This window comes from Scylla paramamosain, chromosome 14 (assembly GCF_035594125.1).
Source record: "Scylla paramamosain isolate STU-SP2022 chromosome 14, ASM3559412v1, whole genome shotgun sequence".
In the NCBI taxonomy this organism is placed as follows: domain Eukaryota; kingdom Metazoa; phylum Arthropoda; class Malacostraca; order Decapoda; family Portunidae; genus Scylla; species Scylla paramamosain.
The window spans coordinates 10627423-10647249 of record NC_087164.1 but is presented as its reverse complement, the minus strand read 5'-3'; the positions used below and the strand labels follow the sequence as shown (position 1 = coordinate 10647249).

At 38.8% G+C, this 19827-nt stretch overlaps 1 long non-coding RNA gene across 1 annotated transcript in view; it reads left to right on the top strand.

Moving 5' to 3' along the window:
- Positions 1-19827, top strand: part of LOC135106691 (uncharacterized) — a 125085-nt gene that overhangs the window by 26563 nt on the left and 78695 nt on the right. The window contains exon 2 of the long non-coding RNA XR_010271409.1: positions 19172-19197. This is a non-coding gene — a long non-coding RNA (uncharacterized LOC135106691). The remainder of the gene's footprint in view (positions 1-19171; positions 19198-19827) is intronic.

Below are 19827 nucleotides of genomic sequence, written 5' to 3'. Positions count from 1 at the left end.
AGGAGACGGTGGTGCTGAAGGGAAAGGATGAGGAGGAGGAAAAGGGGAGGGAAGGATGAATGGCTGGATACAGTGAGGAGAAAGGGAGGAAGAAATACAAGAAGGGTAGAAAAGATTGAAAAATACTGCCAAAGAAAGCTATTTTTTTCCCGTCATTTCATTTCTTGTGACTTTTCCAGGAGTTTATTCAGAGACGACTGTGGTTTATTGTAGATCCTCTCTCTCGTGACTGATTTTCAGGACTCCAGTCGCATTAAGTTGTCTTTCATCATACATTACCTGCTTTATTAAGGTTTTTCAAGGAGTTTGTACCGAGGATGTTGTCTTTTACTCTACATATCGTGCTTTGTCGATACTGTTTTCATGAGATCCTGCTTAAAATGGTTGCGTTTAATCATTTCCTGCATTGTTGTAACTTTTCAAGGAGTTTGTACATAGAGGCTTGTCTGATATAGATTTCTTGCTTTGCCGTTACTGTTTTCATGGGATTGAGTTACAAAAATCTGCGGTTAATCATGTGTTGTCTGCATTGTTGTTGTGGCTGTTCAGAGAGTTTATTCAGGGAAAGATGTGTTTTACCATGCATCAGTTATTTTACCTTCACTGTTTTCAAGGAGTTTAGCCTGATTAGGTTAGGGTTTTCTTCATGCATCGTCTTCTTGGCTGTGTTTTACCGTACACCAATTACTTCATGGTGAATGTTTTCTTGAAGGCACAGGCAGATTAAGTTGCATTTTATCCTACATCACCTAATTTGCCCAGGTCGAGAACCCATGTCGTGTATTCCTGGGAAAGGAGTGATTTCCTGCTGGCTTGGTTACGAATGAGATTAATCCATTTCTTCCACCAGTGTCCGGTCTTGGCGCCAGGTTATTTATGCGCTCGTATTGAGGTTTCCCGCTAGATTCTCTCACTATCTGGTTATGAGGTCAGTTATGGGCGCTGCCTCCAGAGACGTGCATTTATGATAAACCTTTATGAATCTTCCTTGAGTTATGGAGTAGGTAGGGAAAAAGTAGGCAGGAAAAACTTCACTCTACACAGAAGTCTCTCTTAAATTTACAAGCTCCCTTAAACTAGAACACGCAGGTCTTTTGGGGTCATCTGATAGTCTTTGCATAATAAAACGTATATCATAGAGCGAAAGGAAACTGGAGCACCCAGAGTGTTCTACATTTTCCAGCAAATGTGATAAGGAAATTAAAATGTAAAGTGTAGGTATGGTCAATGGTAGGCGTTGGTGAGTCCATATGAAGTTAGGTACCTTATTATTAACCTTAGACATGAAAACAATGAAGAAAACAAGAGAGAGAGAGAGAGAGAGAGAGAGAGAGAGAGAGATTACACCACCGGAAAACTGTGTTATGTTGTTTCTCCGTGCAATAGCTTGTCCTTCCACACGAGGTCACAATTCTCCACGGCTGAAGGTCTGGCCAGGAAGCATTAGCCGTTGTGGGAATGAGGGAACAATAGCCACTGGTGTTATCGCTGAGCCCTTGTTCCGCCATAAGACGTCAGGATATATGCTTATGTTTACGCAAGATTAATCTACCCGGCAGGTGAAAGAGAGGAGGCCCTAAGAGAAGGAAAGTATGCTTGTAATTGGTGAATCTAACCGTCAGGAAAAAGAGAAAGAACCTTTATGGGTGCAGTGAAGGAAGATGAGCGTGCAATGGGTGTGATTGACAAAGGCGCAGAAGACCGATCGTGTCGGAAGTATCATCTAGTCTCATCTACTTTAAAATTCAATTACTTATATGCAGGATCATGAATTTGATGCATTCGATTGTACAACATATTACGCATTGTCTCCTAACAGTGAACATCGGCGGTAACTGACTCGCTCTCTGTCTCCTTTTGGTTTTGTCCGGTGAGGGAATTTGTAGCCCAGCCTTGGGAGTCAATATTCGGCACAGTTTTTTGGGGAACATAAAATTTCTGTCGCGGTAAAAAGAATCGCATTCAAATCACAAATCTTTGAATCTCATATTTACGAGTATTCCTCTTATTTGCAAATGGATAATGTAATTTGCATTTTAATTAAAAACTGAGGTGAATGAGAAATTAACCGATTATTTTTATTTATTTATTTTTCTTTTTTTTTAAGATCGCGCGCTCACAAAAAAAAAAAAAAAGTGAATTAAAAGAAACGCTCTTATATTTTCCACTACGGACAGACTCTCCAGTGAAGGATCACACACACAAAAGGTAGGATGAATCTTTAGTCTCTCTCTCTCTCTCTCTCTCTCTCTCTCTCTCTCTCTCTCTCTCTCTCTCTCTCTCTCTCTCTCTCTCTCTCTCTCTCTCTCTCTCTCTCTCTCCAAATCTTGCCTGCCGCGTCGCCTGAGCCACATAACAATGAGGTCCTGAGTGTTAATGTGTCATTAGATTATGTCTGGCAGCGGCGTCATCGGGCCGTGTTTCCACTTAATTCAGGCGACATGACCTGCAGCTTCATCCCTTCTGACTTACATACTCGTCCTTTTGTTGACATTCAGAGCAGTATAGGAAGAAAAGAATAGTTTACCTGGACACGGTAGAGACAATAGAAGGTTATCTCTCTCTCTCTCTCTCTCTCTCTCTCTCTCTCTCTCTCTCTCTCTCTCTCTCTCTCTCTCTCTCTCTCTCTCTCTCTCTCTCTCTCTCTCTCTCTCTCTCTCTCTCTCTCTCTCTCTCTCTCTCTCTAGACAAGCTCAAGTCATAAGAAAAGAAAAATATAGATATAGCTAAAGGGTTCTCGAGTGTATCAGTAAAGAGGATTGAAGAATGAAGGTACTGGTCATGTAAGCTTCACAGTGATAAGACACCGTTTTCTAACAAGTTTATACAAATTTTACTCCTGCTTATGGAAAATCTTATACTTGACAACAACTTTCCTCCCTGAGTCAATAACAAAACACATTTCACAGTGACAAAAACACATTTCCCCAACACTTTCCTACAAGTTTTACACCTGCATATGGTAAATCCTATACTCCACTACAACTTTCCACCGTTGGGTCAGTAAGAAAGAGCTTGGACAGGCTGGTAACTGCACTCCCCTCGCAGCACCAGCGCCGGGGAGTGTCTCGATATTGTGAGCTGCGCGTGTGGCACCAAGGAAATTCTGTTGACATTTCATTACAGACTAACATGGGGCACTCACCTCCGCGCCAGCTGATGCCCGGCCCCCATTAGCGGCTTCCCATACAAGGCGAGGCAAGAGTTCTCCCAAAGAGTGAGAACGCAACACAAACACTCCTTGGAAAACAAACACTTAAGACAGCTACAGGAAAACAAAACTTACTCGTCGCTCGCGTGGTGTTTTTCTCTCTCACCTTTTCACTTTTCCTTTATCTTTTTTTTTCTTATTTTCATTTCTTATTTCCTCGTCCTTTGCTACGTTTGATCTTGATGTGTTTTTTTTTTATCCTATTACTCTCGTTAGTATTATTATTAGTGTTTGTGGTGGTAGTAATAGTAATAGTGCAGTAGTATAGTTAAATACGATGCTGTACTTTCTTTTTTCGTACACATTTCAATTCCTCCTTAACGTGTCCACAATTCCAACTTCTCACTGTTCTCATTTACTGTTTTCCCCTTTCCTATTCTTTTTTTCTTTTTCTAAACCTTTCCTTGTACCTCCTCATGTTTGCATTTCTCCTCTATTCCTTTTTTTAGTTACCTAACCAATTTTTTGCTTTTGTCCATAGCTGTCCGATCTCTCTCTCTCTCTCTCTCTCTCTCTCTCTCTCTCTCTCTCTCTCTCTCTCTCTCTCTCTCTCTCTCTCTCTCTCTCTCTCTCTCTCTCTCTCTCTCTCTCTCTCTCTCTCTCTCTCTCTCTCTCTCTCTCTCTCTCTCTCTCTCTCTCTCTCTCTCTCTCTCTCTCTCTCTCTCTCTCTCTCTCTCTCTCTCTCTCTGTAGCAGTTTGGTCAAGGACAACAAAAAAAATATGGAAAAGGAAAAGAAAAATGTCCCTTAATTACTGGTTTCTAAAAAGTGAATTGGAAAGAGCTTCAATAGATTTGTTTTAATCCACGCCTTTCCTTACGATCTGGTTTCACACGGGAGTAAATGCACACTCTTTCCTATTTCTTCTCTCTTCCTCTTCTTTCACTTTCATATATGTATGCAATTTTTTTTTTCCTCCTATGCATCCCTTTCTCTTCCCTTCGTTCTCCTTGACCTGTATACATTCTATTCTTTAAGCTTTCTTTTTTTGTGTTTTGCCATATTTCTCTTCTTAAGAATATAGGAAATTGTATCCTCCCTCACTCACTCTCACTCACTCGTTCGCTCGCTAGTAGAGAAAATATGGCATTCACAGCGAGCAACAGTGGCCTGCCTGTCTCATTAGTTGCGTGTCGCGGCCCTGAGGTGATGGCCTGGGAGAGGGAGGCAGTGTAGGAGACAGCATTAGGGAGGGAAGGAGGCGGGATAGGGTAAAAGTTTCAGTCTCTGTTTCTCATTCCTCCCCATTCATCATTCTATTCAGTCCCGTTGACCTATATTCACTAGTAAAATCAGGAAATATCTGTCTGTGTCTTCACCTGCCATTTCTACCGCCATTCTTCTCATTGTAGTCTCTCTCTCTCTTCCTCAACGTTGGCTAACTTAGCTACCACGTACTATATATATATATATATATATATATATATATATATATATATATATATATATATATATATATATATATATATATATATATATATATATATATATATATATATATATATATATATATATATATATATATATATATATATATATATATATATATATATATATATATATATATATATATATATATATATATATATATATATATATATATATATATATATATATATATATATATATATATATATATATATATATATATATATATATATATATATATATATATATATATATATATATATATATATATATATATATATATAAAACACGAACCAGACAGACAGTATCGCTATCCACAGTCTCGCACCATCATTACGAGCTTTACCTGTTGTTTAAAAGTACACAAGAACCTTGAGACAAAAAACACCCTTTGTGGCCCAGTCGTGTCAGATCCTCATTGTTTACGTTGACAGCTCGAAGATTTTTTTAAGTCCTTTCACTCTGACACGTGCCGATCGCTGTCTCTCTACCACTCGTCTCTTCTCTAGTTTTTACCTTTTCCTTTTTTTTTTCCGTTCACTCTTTCACTGTCTATTTTTAACCCTGCAGTAATCGTTCACCGTCCATTCTCTTTCTCTCTCTTTTCTCTCTCTCTTTTTTTTTTTTTTTTTACTACCCACGTCGCTTTCTTTACTCTTTGTCTTTCTCGAACCAGGTCATTTTATATCCTCTTCCTCCTCCTCCTCCTCCTCCTTCTCCTCTTCCTCCTCCTCCTCCTCCTCCTCCTCTTCCTATTCTTGAATGTTATGTATTTTTATATTTTAAGAATGGCATGTTTTCTCTTTATAAATTTTCAGTTTGCTGTTGATATCACTAACGTCCTCTGGCCTGCTAACAATTTCCTTTCAGTAAATTAAAGAACTGACACACTGTAAGGAGATCTGGGGACTCATAACTAAAGGAAAACGGAAAATATAAAAGAATAGGAAAGACAACTCGACTTCTGACCACCAGGAAGCGACCAAAGGCAGCGTGGGCAGTGAGAACATACAGCTGTGTCTTGTGTATTATTGGCCTGCAGTTCTAAAGTAAGAGCATAGGTGCTTGTAAACTTTGCAGGGAAGGTTACGCGACTTCTGACCATGACTGTAGTAGTGCTAGTAGTAGTAGGAAACGACCAGAGGCAGCGTAGGCAGAGGGAACATAAAGCCTGCAGTTCTAGGGTAAGAGTGTAGGTGTTTGTGAACTTCATTCTATATACATTCATGATATGGTAAGGTAGAGAAAAATGGAGCTTTAAGAATGTTCGTCCAGGGTAAAAATGTAAATAAAAACTTTACGGTTTGGGTAATTTAACGTTGAAATATCAAGGGGCATTGTTTCATGAAAGCAGAAAATAAGTCCATAAAATGTTGTCAGGAAAAGTGTTTTTATTTAATCTACTTCTCATATGAAGCGAAGGAGCATCAGAAAGAGAGAGAGAGAGAGAGAGAGAGAGAGAGAGAGAGAGAGAGAGAGAGAGAGAGAGAGAGAGAGAGAGAGAGAATATCATAACATATTCTCCGCTGTAGATCAGCGGTCAGTCAGTTTTGTATAATTATTCTCCACAAGAAAAGCATGTAAAATATTCATAGCTTATCTCCCACTGTGTCCAGCACAACCATTCTTTCCAGTAATAATGCAACCTCACTCTCTGGACTTGCTATAAATAACATATTCTCTCACTTTAAGTCAACTGTCAGTTTTATAGTTATTAAAAAAAAGCGTCTAAAATATTCAGTTTATTACCTATAGTGACCAAAATACAGTTGTTCATTCTTATAATACTTCCTTTTAAGTAACAAACTTTCCCACTTTAAGTCAACGGTCAGTTTTGTACAGCTATTCTCCGTAAGAAAAAAAAAAAAGTACTCAAAGCATTCATAGTTTATCTGCTATCGTGGCGGCTCACCCAGACACCCGTGCCTCTCTGCAGCCACCATCACCATCATCCTCACATCCTCACCCTCACCTACTGGTTTTAATCTGGTAACAACGGATCCCTTGCAGTGCGATTTTGCTGCGTGGGTTATTTTCCCCGAACGAACTCTCGGCCCTGAACCATTCGTCATTTTCTGCTACGTGACGAATGCAACGCAAGTATTTCTTTTTCAATATTTGTATCTCAATGCTCCCCGTTCCATCCCACACACAATGGGAATACCGCCATGCGTTGTACTGTATCAGCGCTTAAGAGTGGAGGAGAAAAAGGTAACGGTGTAGCTCAGCCTTAGTTTATGTTGGTGAAGCCCAGAAAGTGTGTGTAGCTGAGAGCGCGTGTTTTTAGTTGTGATTTTTTTTTTTTTTTCATATTTTTTTGTTTAGTTATCAGACGCGAATTTTATTATCTAGTACTGTATGACTGGAAGATGAACAAGTGCTGGTGATTGACTCGTTCATCACTACATTCATTTGTGATTAAAAGATGAACAGCTGACAATTACTGACTCATTCATTACTTCATTCAACTGTGACAAAAAAAAAAATAGTAGTGAGTTACGCATTCTTTACCTCACTTATTTACGATTAAAAGATAAACAACTGTTGGTGATTAACGCATTTATTACTTCATCCGCTTTATGTCTAAAAGATAAAACAACTGACATTGTTTACCGCATTCATTATTTCATCCGTTTATGTCTAAAAAAAAATTAAATAGAAAATATAAAAACCTACCACCGATTATTTGACTTATTACATTCATTTGTGATTAAAAAATATGAAAAACTACTAGAGATTAACTGATTCATTAATACATTTACTTGTGACTAAGAGATGAACAACCAACAGTGATTAACACGTTCATTACTCCACATGGTTGTACCCAGTGTAACTCCCCTTGGGCCAGATCATTTCACACACCGTAAGATTAATTTTCTGACAGCAGATATGAGTAACAGAAAAAAAAAGATAAAACACTGTAGATTACCATGATTCACACTTTATGAAATTACTGCCTTCATAGAGCGAAATTAAACAGCGAGTTACAAGAATAATACACCTTCCTAATGTTTTTTCCACGCAACACTGCTGCCAACACTCCACAGGGACCAGTGTTGTACAAATCAGGTGACTTGCCACCTCCCAGCACTGCACAAAGCCCATTAATAATATCCAGCACCGGTACAGGAGGATATTAGGTCCCTCTAGAGAACGGGGACTGCATTCTCATATATTTTTCATGAAAGTGATGAAAGCTATTAGCGTCTTGAAAGGTGTTGAAGGATGCTTTCGCTATCCTAGTGGTAGTTTAACAAGAATTTTGTATCATCACTTGGGATAACACTCATGAGAAAAGTATTAGTTATCCATGGGATCTGGATGACAGTCCAGATGAGACGACAAAGAATTTAAAAACACATATTTGCTTCGGCGAAATGTTTCACGTTTAAAGACTTGAGCAGCTGACACACGTGTGATACTGAAGAGTGGAACGTGACTGTGGCAGGAATGGACAATGAGCTACTCAGTGTTGGTGACTGTGTAATAGTAGTAGTAGTAGTAGTCGTAGTAGTAGTAGTAGTAGTTGTAGTTTCAAGACACTTATCCTTTAATCTTTCACGATCACGTTTGGTTCTCTTTTGGGGGAACCGGCACCTTAGTGAGACTTTTTTTTTATTATAAATTTGTTACCCTTGGCCGGTCCCCCTCCTATATAAAAAAAAAAGTAGTAGTAGTAGTAGTAGTAGTAGTTTTCGTTACTTCCGCTATATATATATATATATATATATATATATATATATATATATATATATATATATATATATATATATATATATATATATATATATATATATATATATATATATATATATATATATATATATATATATATATATATATATATATATATATATATATATATATATATATATATATATATATATATATATATATATATATATGTATTTTTTTTTTTTCCTATGAATTTGTCGTCTAATTTCCTGCCGACCTTTCCTGAGAGGTCAACATTAAAATTATAGAAATATTCTCATTCCATTCCCGACTTGGGAGAGAAAAATATACATTAAAAATTGCAGAGGGAAAAGAAACTCATGACCTTTGAAAATGATTAGGGAAGGAGAAGAGAATTTAGACATGGAGACTACACAAACTAGCAATATATCCACACACAAACACCCATACACTACACACTCGCCCACACAAACACCCACACACCCACTGGTTCACGTCCAAATGGTTACTAACACTCTTCAGCACTTAATTTTCCATTGTTTTTGTTACATAAATTGACTCCAATATCAGTCATGTTTTCATTTGTTTTCATGTCAGTGAATCAATGGGTTTTCTGCCCCCTCCCCTCTCCCAGTGCTTCCACCTTTCACAAGCAACCAGTGAACTCCATCAGTATTTCCCATTCAAAGTGTCCCCCTCGAGAATACACGCGTACCATTTAATTCAGGTTAACAGAACTACATATGAGTATAGCAATAGTAGATTTTCGTCCTGCTGTGCCCAGTCTTTCCCTGTATAAAGTAATTTCTGCTACTGGCTTCCTCCGGGGCGATGATTTTTTACTTACTGAGCGTGCGGAGTACTTTGTCACGTTCTCGGTACGAAAGAACTTCTTGTACCTTGGAGTGTTTCTCTGATACTTTTCACCAGATTCACAGTATTAGTATAGAAATATGTTGTTGTTTACCTTATTTCCTGATGTTATCTCTACAGTTGGGAAACAATAAGAATAAAATTAAGATTAAATTCATAGGTAGAGGATTGGCCAAAATTATTATGAGATGTCTTCTGTTTCTGACGTATTGTGCTGGATATTTACTTCTCCAGCCAAAACAATATGAATTATAAAGTCTGGTTTAGAATTTTTAAGGTTTTCGTGATGATGACGGAAGAAAATGAAATTCGTATCTGTAGAGTTGGAAGAGATAATACAATGGAGGTGCTCTTCTTCATGATGAAATATATTTTGTTGAGCATTTTCTCCTTTGCGAATAAAAGAATTGCAAATTATGAAGTTTATATGGCTAAAATTCCAAATGAAATTTCGAGGGTAAGAATTGGCAATAATTATTATAAAGCTTCAGTTCATGACGTATTGTCCGGAACATTCATTTCTTGAGCCAAACCAGTATGAATCATGAGATTAGGTCAGAATTTTAAGCTTTTCGTTGTGCTGTGAGCGGGAGGCGAAATTTGCAGGTGTAGGGTTGCGAGGAGGAAAAGGTAGAGAGTGTGGTGGAAGAATATTGTCGGGCCAACGTGCCGCAGTCGTGGAGTAAATTTGTGCATGGGTGTGTGGTTAAAGGCGCAATACCCGCGTGTGGAGGGCGGGAAGGCAGATAAATCCGTGGTGAAAGGCATGCTAAGTGCAGCTGACATGAGTGTCGATGATAAACGACGCATGAAAACCCGTGAGTATTCCTTGTAGACAGAATGAGGAAGATTACACGACTAGGAAGTGATATGGCAGCGTTCTTGTCTGTAATATGAAGTGGAGAAGGAGAAATATTAGTGTTCACCTTTTTCACGCATCCACGTTAAGGAAACTAGTAAGTAAAGGAAGGTAATGCGTGCAGGAGGCGTGTAAGAAGGTTTTTCCTGACACCAGTAAAGGGTGTAAGTTTCGGCGGGCGTGGTGGAGGCTTGAGACCCTAATTACTACTGCTACACAGCGAGGGAAGCGTGCGTATGCGTCGTAAGCAAGCAGAGATTTTGAATAGGCTCTGCTTCAACGCACAGGAGTTTTCGAAGTTGTTTCTTTGCGTTTGATAATAGTTTAATAATTACTGGGCATCATCAGTGGGGGAAACCACCCATGAGAACCTGACTCTTCTCTGTGGCCTTTAAAAATAGTCATTATGAGAGAAGCAAGTGTTTAAACAGGCCAGCTTCAAAAGACACCCACGTACAGGACCTCACTCATGAAAACCTGACAAATCATCTCTGCGGTCTTTAAAAAGTCCTTACGAGAGAACCGTTTAAACTACCCATTGTCTCAAGAAAAGACACCAACACACACAACCTCACGAATTATTCCAGTGCTGAAATTATACAAGATTCATTTTGTGCTTGTCACGACATTTCAGATTTAAATTTTGGCTCTCCCCTTCCCCCAAGCAGCGCACAAGCTCTCCCTTGTAACTCGCTTACCTCGCCCAGTATGTATGAGGGATGCTATGTAATGCTGTAGCCTCGCCACGCACCGCAAATGTCATGCTGGCTTTCCTCCTCTCCTGGGGTCGGACAGGTGACGAGCTACCCAGGCTGGTTTCCTGGAAGGTGTATAAAGAGGTTTACTTGGTTGCCGCGCAGTAAAGGACTGGGAAGGTTGGGCGGCCATCTGATGCTACTCCTATGCCTTGGAACGTATCATTTCACGTAGATGTTATCACACACACACACACACACACGCGCGCCCACACACACACACACACACGCGCCCACACACACACACACACACACACACACACACACACACACACACACACACACACACACACACACACACACACACACACACACACACACACACACACACACACACACTCTCTCTCTCTCTCTCTCTCTCTCTCTCTCTCTCTCTCTCTCTCTCTCTCTCTCTCTCTCTCTCTCTCTCTCTCTCTCTCTCTCTCTCTCTCTCTCTCTCTCTCTCTCTCTCTCTCTCTCTCTCTCTCTCTCTCTCTCTCTCTCTCTCTCTCTCTCTCTCTCCGTTTTATTATTGATATCTAGAAGGGACTACTCTGCCCACGTACTTGTGAAATCAACAATTCATATCTCTAAACCTCGCACGGGGGAAGGCAGTGAGCGCACAGCAGTATTACTAAGGAAGGAAAGAACAATACTCGTAATTCTAGACTCTTAAGGCAGTATTTGGTGGAGGAACAGCAGTAGAATGAAATGTTTGTGTGTATATTTTGTGGACGCAGGGACGTGACCTTGTTCAGAAAGACGGGCAGTTGATAAAGGATTCTGATGGACGCCTCCTGGAAAGGGAATGCATGACCTGCGCATGAACTCAATTTACATGTACAGTGAGTGAGGGGAAAAAAAAAAAAAAGAGAGAGAGAATAATGGAATATATTATCTCGTATACATATTCCATGACTATGAACTGAAATGTTGTTGAAAATTTAAAACCAAGGAGACGGATTAACGTGTGTGTGTGTGTGTGTGTGTGTGTGTGTGTGTGTGTGTGTGTGTGTGCGTCAGCAAGTACGTATCTTCACCAGGAGCAAGCAACAGACGCCTAGAATATGTGAGAAAAAAAAGAGAGAAGAAAAAAACTTACTTCAGAATAACTGTCAAGGGGAAAACTCCAGCTGGGAATATAGTGGCAGTCGTGGAGCAAAGCGAAAAACTTTATGCCATCCCACTAGTGTTCTTTATAGAGGTGAACCTGCACTGTATATACGGGCTCTGGGTGACTGTGATGAGTGTGTAGGGAGGGGGCACGAAAATAACGACCATTTGCACCATACAAACTACTACAGGTGCTTCTGATGGTCTCCATGATGTTGTGTTTGGAGAAGATACCCCGCTGTGCTAGCCTCTGGTGGTGGAAAACTCATAATACTTTATACTGTGGTGAGAATACTACTTTCTTACCATGTCTGGAGTGTCTAGAATCAGTTACTTTAGCGTCCATCATCAATATCATAAGTTTACATGACTACTTTCTCCATGCGCTTCTGTCGTTTACAAGAGCAACTGCAGATACGCAGGTGGTCATGGAAGGAGTAAACAAGCCTCCAGTAGATACGAATACTCTTGTTGCCGCTTGTAAGGGTTCAAGAAGGAAGAATGTGGGAGCTTCTTTGGTTGTATTGAGTTTTGAAATGCATTTAAGGAATATTCTGCTACTTGGCTATGTTAAAGTAACTAAGATCGCTTCCGTGCGTCACTAACTGAAAGATACGATTGTTCTTGGTGCTGTTTGTATAGATTAAAAAAGGAAAAATGTGGAAGCTTCTTAAATTGTCTTGAGTTTTGAGATGCATTTAAGCAACACTCTGTAAGTAAGACCACTTTTGTAAGACGCTAACTCGGGTAGATGCGAATGCTTTGCTGCTGCTTATGAAGATTAAAGGAGGTAGAACGTGGGAACTTCTTTCCGGCATTTCTATACGCGGGAATAAGCGAACTGGTCTCCTGCTGTTCTGTGATGGCCAAACTTAGACGAAACTTTCCCTCAATCGACCTACTTCCAACATTATCCCAAGCTTGCTGTTGACGACAAAACTTCATGGACATTGTATTGTGTCTTTGTTCTTCTCCCAAAAGATAATTAGGCTTGGTGAGATGCGGATTCCTTCTGCGTCTCTTCTTGGATATTGTAAGAGGGAAAGGTCAGAGGGTCGATACTAGCATGAAAGTTTAGTGTTCGACCTTTCTCTCATCTCCTCTGGCATGGCCTTTCGTGGCTTTTCGTGGCTAAATAGCACGGGAGAGTAGGTGCGTCTTAAAAGAGTGAGAAACTACAGGAAGAAAGGGAGAGAGAGGGAGCGTATTTCAATATTAACACCGAAAATATGGATTTAAACACTAATCATGCAGCCTGTCCCAAGCCAGAAAGAGAATCACGAATTTCTCCACATCAGGCCAAGGTCAAGGTGAAGGCAGGGAGGAAAGATGTTTATTATTCCTCCAGTATTATGTGAATTTCTGCTCCCTTCTCGTCCTGTCCCCAGCTGTTGGAATTGCTAAGGGATTGTCTTGACTATCCACGGAAGAATGTACATTCGTTTCCACTTCAAATACTTTAAGGTTATAACTGTAATTTCTTGGATAGACTGCTTGCCTCTGAAAATATATTATTTGTAGTGTAGTAGTCTTATATCTCATGAAATTCATCATCATGTTCTAGTCTTAAGCGAGTCAAAGCCCCAACGGATTACAGCGGTCCTCCCCTTTATTGACGGCCCTGAGAGAAAACGAGCTGTCTCGTAGCACTCAAATAAAGAGAATGGAGTGTTTTAAGTAGGACTCATTTAAAAACTTAAACCCAGCTAGGTGTTTGAAGGGCGAACGAAAGTTTTTGAAAATATACACTGAACTTCGGAGGTTTGGATGGGCACGATAACCAAAGGAAATTATCAAATTCGAACATGAGAAGTCTGAGAAATCATTTGTTAGAGAACCCTAACTGAGAAATGAGGATGACAGACAGCATTTCTAAGGAGCTGGCGTCTGATTTCAACTACTTTAATTAGCTCTAGTGAAGGTTATTGAAAGTTTTTCTCATCTGTGATACTTGGCGATCATTATTCGTCATCAGTCTTTGTTCCAATAGCACTGACAATGAGTACAGGCAGACTATCACCATTTCACCTCACAAAACTGTTGCAAAATCACTATCCTTACGCCTCTCAGTTTGTATCTATATATTATTGACAAACTGTAACCGCTGGAGCAAAATAAGGGTTGGTGTAAGCAGCTTCCGAAAGGAGGGGAGAAAAATGTAAAATAGTGGAAACAAAGAAGGAAAATGTTGCGAGGAAATGAAAGAAAGAAATAATAAAATTCATGTTGTGTAAGGTATTGGTAAGTTTTGAACATAAGGAAGACACTATAAAATATAAGATTCCTGTAAACGAAGATAAATTAAGGTTCTTGGAATAGATGAATAAAGGAAAAATACAGTATCGTTTTTGGAATGTCGGAAAGGAAAAGCTCCTTATGAAAGGCAAAGATAATTAATGCCAGGACCAGAAAATATACAAGGAAAATTATTATGGTTTTTGAAGTAAGAAGAAATTAAGTTTACGAATGGAAGAAATAAGGAGAAAGTTACCAGGGAACTAAGAGAACGGAAAGAACTGAGAGGAAAAAAGAAAGACAAAGAAAAATTTGAAATGCAAAGACAGAGAATGAGAGTATGGTAAATTCTGGAACATGAAGAAAATAGATATTACGGATGGAAGTGTAGAGAAAAACAGAAGAACTGTGGTGAAAGGAGGACGTGCTAAGCTGCTTACCATGAGAGTAGGAAGAATAAAGTTATGAAAGAAAGATGTAGTTTTTTTTTATATATTTTTTTTATAAAATTTTCAGATTGTGAATGAGTTTAGTGTAAGAACCAAAGACTGAATAGAATATACTTTGAGAGAGGAAATAACTGCTTAAATTTTACACAAAATTGTTTTATGACAGACAGTGCGAGGTAATGTTATTTATCATAAAATATGATAAATTAGGTTTAAAAGTGATGAAATATAAGAAAACACACGAACGGATTTGACAAAAGGACGGAGAAAACTTGTGTAAAGATAGAAACTAAAGAATACATATTTCAAAAGCAAGGAGGAAAGAAACAAACTTTAAGAATAAAGTTAGGGAAAAGATAAGCACGCGAACTGCTTTGCGAAAAGAGAACAGAGAAAGGAAAAAGAAATGGAACATCACTGGACGTTAATAATGCTAAACTTTTTTTTTTTTATTGGGATACGTAGAAATAGATTTAACTGCTGGCTCCTTGTATTTTGTATCACCACCACATTACTCATAAACTACTAAATCATTCGTATGCCACATTTCCTAAGTTTTTTTTATTTTTGAGGAGATAACACAACCCGCCGCATGAGTTATTGTTGTCTAAACTGAACAATGGAGGGAGGCAGTGAGATGGAAGGCTGCCTCGCTCCCTCAGGAATGCTACCCCGCGCCCTCCTCATACCATGTAGTGTGCATGAAGCTCTTCATGTTTTTTTCCATGTATCCAGGAATTCAGATGCCAATAGAAAAATGATGGGCTTAAAAATTTTTGTGGATATCTGTGGGAATATTGCATTCTGTGACTGTGCACTGTGTAAACTTAAATAGACGTTCTTTGTGTGTGTATATCTATGGAAAAATTTTATTTCTATAACTCTAAACTATGGAATCTTAAATAGACTGTTTGTGGGGATATATCTGCGGAAAAATTACATTTGCCTGACTGCGTAGTACCTCGCAAGTGTCATATTTATAAGCCTGGTAAGCCAAAGTAAAGCATTTGAGCGCCGGATTTGTAACGTGCGATGTTTTTCTTTTTTCTTTTTTTGCCCAAGACAGTGTTGAAAACGCGTCCCGGTAACAGATCTCAGAATTAATAACTTCCTTGCAAGTTTCGCTCCCTTGCAAGTTTCGTGTTTACCTTGTGATGTTGATGAGCCAAAGTAAAGCATAAGAGCGTCGAATTTCCAGTGTGTGATGATTTCTTCTGCTGTTAACTGTGTTGAAAAGGCTGCTTAATTAAGTATCACAGAAGGAATCACTTTCTCGCAGGTTCTTGGGGGCTTCATAATTAGCAAAGGGAAGTATTGAGCGACCAGTAATATACTCATTCACGACGCGCCGCACTCTTGTTCCTCTCTTTTCTCATGAGAAATTCAGAAAAGTGTCCCATGCAGCAATAAGGATTTACTTGGGAAAAACTGACATTACAGAATTACAAGAAATAAAGATTAGAATTATATTTCATGGGAATTACTGCACCCAACTAATTATTTATTTATTTATTTTTTATTTATTTATTTTTTCGGAAGATGTACAATACCAGGAAGTGCATAAATTCTTTCTACAGTTTGAATAAATAGATGAATACTGAATCACACCATATATCTATCGTAACCTACACGTATGGGAAAGAAACGGAACGCAAGGAAGGAAGAAAAGACACGCAAAGCAAGAGAGAAAGACGAGATGACGTACCCTTAAACCAGCCGCCTAACAGTTCATAGCCCGAGAACCGTGTATCCATATTTTTTAAGAGCTTGGGTTGACATTTACATAACCAGGACATTGATATAAGAGTTAATATCCAAACTACATGTATAAAAGAAAAGGAAAGGGTTCCGAATGTAAAATCGCGCAGCAAATAAAGGTAAAACTATTGTAACGTTCATGAAATATACGCAGCAGTTGTTATGACCTTGCTTGAATCGTGTTTTGTATTGCAGATTATGAGCACACACACTACAGTCACATATATGCAGAGGATAATACAAAATGCAATATGGAATCAGATCCTGAGTATAAACAACAATTTTTGGGGCTCAGATTTGTCAATAGCTTTCATTAGTTTTGGGGTTCAGGGCGTGTTGGCAGTTTTGGACGTTTACTTATCCCTGAGGTAAACACGCAGAGGACTCACCCACGCCAGTGTTGGTCCAGACATTAAAACAAGGGTTGAAGGGCTGCTTTTCTATGCTGCCGGACGAGCTGATTGTTATATTTGCGTCTGATATTCTGTGGCATTAGGTTATCATTGCGACAGTCCATGAGTCTCAGGAAACACTCGCTATTATGATATTTTGTCAGTGTAAGATTTCAATTCATTTTTCCTCGTAATTTTAAATGTTCATATAGAATATGTGTATTTTAACAGTGCCCAGTGTCAGGTGGCATAAAACATTCGGTGTACAGTTTGCAGATCGTCTGAAAAATCATTTGGCCTGGCTTCCCTGTAAAGCTTCTTGCGATGGAATATGTAACATGAAATGCATCCGGAGGTAGGAGAGACTGTTTTCGTTTTATATTCTTTTTCCATTCGTAGAAACCTAACAGACTGAAAAAAAAAATAGAAAAAGAAACTAAGAGAGAAAACGCTGTTACTATTAACTGAAGATTAAGAGAACTTGCGGGTACATTGTTTATCCAACTTTCTGGAGAACTTTTAAAAACACTCGCGTTGTTACCAGAAAATTAATGCCCCATACCATAGGTACTCACTTTACGACACACGCTTCAAGTAGGAGGTTATATAGTAAGTAGTGAGAGGAGAGAGTAGAGTCATATGATCTTTGTCACACTGAAATTTTTTATTTTGAGATTTCTCCGAACAAATAACACGCAGTACAGCATAGAACAGATCGGGAGATGCTAGATAAGGGAGCAAAATAAAATGATCGGTAGTGAAGCGAGATAATAGAATCACGTAATATTTTGGTTTCATTATGATATTATATACTGAGATTTCTTCAAATATTCTTAGTACAATATAAGAATGGATCGTAACATGATAGGAAAGGGAACAAGTTAATGAGTAAAGAGGGAAATAGAATCGCATCCTTTTCTGTTATATTGTACTGCTGTATATTGAGATTCCTTGAAGCATTCGTAACACGCAGTACAATATGGGACGGATCAAGACTTGCTACAAAAGGCAACAGATGAATGAAATAACATTATCTTTCACTGCACTTATTAACCCCATTAGTAGGATATTTATTATTCACTCACCACTGATGGACAATAAGAATTATCCCCTATGCGGTAGAATTTTATTTATGTATTTTTTCCTCCCCAAAGTATTTTCAGTTTCAATAATTTAGTACTGACAAATTGCTGGCAACAAATATATAAATGTTTCCTCCACATAAAAGTTTAGATTTCCAGGGAGCTAACAGAATATATTGAAATAAAGTTTAATGAGTTTTACAAAAAAAAAAAAAAAGAAGAAAGAAAAAAAAAGAAAGGAAGACCATTAATCTTTAGAGAGCAGTGTTAATGGGCGTTTTCAACAAAAGTTTCTCATTGGAGGCGAGACGCGAAAGTAATGTTCCCAACTTGAGGAAGGCGAGAAGGCTAATGCAAGATCCTGCTGCCGGAATGTTACCTCTTTTTGTTGCTGCTTGGTAACGTACGTGTGTGTGTGTGTGTGTGTGTGTGTGTGTAGGAAGATATAGCCATCTAGCACTAGCACGTCAACTTGAATCATGTATGGATAACACACACACACACACACACACACACACACACACACACACACACACACACACACACACACACACACACACTGATACACAAACAAATATAATAATCGCAACATGTCACCAGCTCACTCGAAACTACATTCATTTCCGTAACATGAAAATTAAATATACGTCATCCTGCACCTTCATATAAGCAAGCCGGGAGGGTGTCAGTGGCTGCACGGTGGCTGTCAGTGCACCATAATGTATTAACGTGGAAATTCTAACCACACATACACCCTCATGTCAATAAGCTATGCCCTTACAATGTGTATACGAGAATTCCCATGCCCTGTCGAGTGTTGATCTCAGGAAAGAGGGGAAAAAAAGAAAGACGGATATTGCCTTTTGAAGTGTTCGCTAGTTTTGCATAAGAGGAAATACGTGGGGAAATGACTGAAGGAAGAAATATCTTGGTAGTAATTCTACTCCCCTCATGGAACATTGTATCATTAGAGCTGTACCTGCTGCTTACTCGTATATTAAGACCAAACAAAACATATGGAGTGAGTGGTGTTTCTTTAGCTTCATTACTAACACTATGATCTGTTTTCTGAAATGGTTGTTCTTCCATCAGGACTGTTTGCAAAGGACACAGAGGTCCTTTAGGTTTTCGATAGGCTGCTTTTTCCTTTTACTGATGAAGAAGACTTGATATATGACTGATAGAATCTTGATGTTCTTAAAAGCTTCATTAACTTGTTTGACAATACGTTACAATTATACATTCATGTTTTGATGTCTCTGTATAGAACTTGTTTAGTTAATCATCTCTTTGAAAACTGAGTCAGTGTTTATCTATACATTTAAATTCTTCTTCATTTCAGGTGCTTGAGAGTGGACTTGTGAATTGGTGAGTACACTTTCTTATTTTTTTTTTTTTTTTTTTTTTATAAGGTAGTGGTTTTTAAAGTGTAAGGCGCCCTCGACCCCTCCCTGAAGTGTCCAGTGGAGGTCCGCGAGCGATCAAAGATTTATCAAGGAAGAACCGATCGCGATTAGTAACTGAACAAATGAACGCGCCTAGTACGCAATCTCCCCGGCCCTGTATGACCACGGGATTGACATCAGTAGTTGAACACTTAAATACTGTAACACTTAAAATATTGTATTTAATAAACATGAATCATTTTCAGTTTTCCCAGTCATAGAAAACGCAACGCAGCTTTTTTCCAAATGAACACACGCGTTTTTGTGTAAAGACTAACACTGCCACACACATCAACCTGCTATTGTCATGACTAAAACGGCACACACACACACACCCACACACACACACACCCACACACACACACACACACACACACACACACACACACACACACACACACACACACACACACACACACACACACACACACACACACACACACACACACACACACACACACACACACACAAATCCTATTTCTCTCTTTTCCGTGTGCTGGTGGTATTGTAACGCCACTATAAAGCCAACATAACACAGTATCATATTCATATT